Here is a 2,106-nt window from a genome sequence, read left to right on the forward strand (position 1 = left end):
AGAGGAGGTGGGCGTCTCTTTCTCATCACAGCTGTCTCACGGCAGTCAAGAAGCATGGCTGGCTTTCCTGTGCTCACAGCCTTGGGGCCAGCTTATCTGCAACTGCCATGTCTAGGGCCAACTCTACTGTGCTGCCCATGCAAGGGGCAGGTCCTGTTCTTTTGAGTGCTGCAGTAGGTAGGAGCAGGACCAGGTCTCCAGTTCTCATGGCCCCTTAGGGACCAGCTCTTCTGCCTGCCACAGAGGGCAAGGCAAGATGGAGGGGGAGAGAATCCCTCAATGGTGCCACTGCAGAGTGGATAAGAGGCAAGGCCATCTCTCCCATGCTTTCACCCTCAGGGTCAGCTTACCTTCAACCCCCACAGCCAGGGCCAGCTCTGTTATGCTGCACAGGTGAGGTACAGGGCCTGCTCTTCCTAGTCCTGCAGGAGGTGAGGGGCAGGGGTCCACTCTCCTGCACTGATGTAGGTTGCAATGTACAAGGGGGAGCATCACTCCCTCACCCACGTCACTGCATAGCAACAAGTGATGGTCCCAGTTCCCCCATGCCCATGCCTTGGTGCCTTTTGCTGGCTCTCCTGAAGACTACAGCTGGTAAGGGGTAAAGCCAGCTCTCCTGCTCTCTTGACCCCAGGGCCAGGTTTCCTGCCTGCCAAAGGTACAAGTGGGGAGGAGGGTATCTCTCTTATCTATGCCACCACATAGGAGATGAGTGGCAGGGCCAGCTCTCCTGCTCATCTTCCTGGGACTGGCTTACCTGAAACTTGTGCAATGTGCTGGGCCATTTTCCCAAGTACTAGAGTTGGTTAGGGCCAGGGCCAACTCTCCTGCTCTTAAGCCCCCAGGGCCAACTCTCCCATGATGCCCAGGTGATGACAGGGTCAGTTCAGCACAGCACTCAGATATAATGTGTTCCCTGGCAGCAGCCCAGACCAGGGATATCTGCCTGTCCTTTGGTAGTGACATGCCCTGATGCTGTTCCAGGACCATGTACTTAGACATGTCCCCAATGGCAGCACAGGCCAGGAGCCCACCACGTTCCCAGGTGGCATCATCAACTACGCATATCAGGCTGTTCCTCACTACCCTTGAGTCTCCAGTTCTGCCTTTCTTCCTTGTGTTCACATCCTTCTGTTTCTCTTTCTCTTCAATTTCTCCACCACTTACTTGCTCCTCTTAGTGGTACCCAGGGTCACTGAGTGTCTGTGGTCATCTCAGGAGTGGTCTTAGGTGTGCTATGCCCAGTTTGTGCATTACACCACTGGGCATCCCTCCCAGGCTTATGTGAAGCCAGACTTGTAGTCATCTCAGTTTGAATATGCTTGGCCCAGGGAGTGGCTCTATTAGGAGGTGTAGCCTTGTTGAAGTAGGTGTGGCTTTGTTGGAGCAAGTGTGTCATTGTGGGCATGGGCTTTAAGACTCTTATCCTACCTCTCTGGAAGGCAGTCTTCACCTGTTTGCTTTCAGAACATGTTGTAGACCTCCTCCAGCACCATGCCTACCTGGATGCTGCCATGCTCCTGCCTTGATGAAAATGGACTGAACCTCTAACCCTGTAAGGCAGCCCCAATTAAATGTCATCCTTATAAGAGTTGCCTTGGTCATAGTGTCTCTCTTCATAGCAGTAAAATCCTAAGATAATTACTAATCATTCTGATGTTTACAGGTCAGGACACCTAGTGTAGACATAGTCTTCCACCTCTCTGACACCCATTGACACCTGGGTGGCACCATAGCAACCTCACCTGCAAAGCCACTGGGGGCAGTTGTTTATCTGTTCCTAAAGGGAGTCTCTGGGGAGATTTCAATTTGTGGTGCAGCTTGCGGAGGGTTCTTCCTGTTGTATGAAATTATAGGCTCTAAAATTTTTAGCAGAACTAAGAAAAAAAGGAAATTAAATACAACTAAACTGTGTCACTGAGGAAAGAAACACTTTGACAGTGTTTTTGAGGTTTAAAAGCATTGAATTCTTGAAAAATTGGTATGTATTATTGTTACAGAGGGGAGGGGCCCTGGAGCAGAGACAGGACCATTAAGGGTGGGAACTCCAGTGCTATATGGTCCCTTTCTACTGATCTTCAGTTGCCCAGAAACCCCTACTAATGT

At 50.9% G+C, this 2,106-nt stretch overlaps 1 non-coding gene across 1 annotated transcript; it reads right to left on the reverse strand.

The window, feature by feature from the left end:
• Positions 1-1,633: 1,633 nt before the first annotated feature.
• LOC127690395 (small nucleolar RNA SNORA17) lies at positions 1,634-1,767 on the reverse strand. Its single transcript, XR_007979103.1, has one exon. It is a non-coding gene; the product is annotated as a small nucleolar RNA SNORA17 (small nucleolar RNA).
• Between the last annotated feature and the right edge of the window lie 339 nt (positions 1,768-2,106).

Source organism: Apodemus sylvaticus, chromosome 7 (assembly GCF_947179515.1).
Source record: "Apodemus sylvaticus chromosome 7, mApoSyl1.1, whole genome shotgun sequence".
NCBI lineage: Eukaryota > Metazoa > Chordata > Mammalia > Rodentia > Muridae > Apodemus > Apodemus sylvaticus.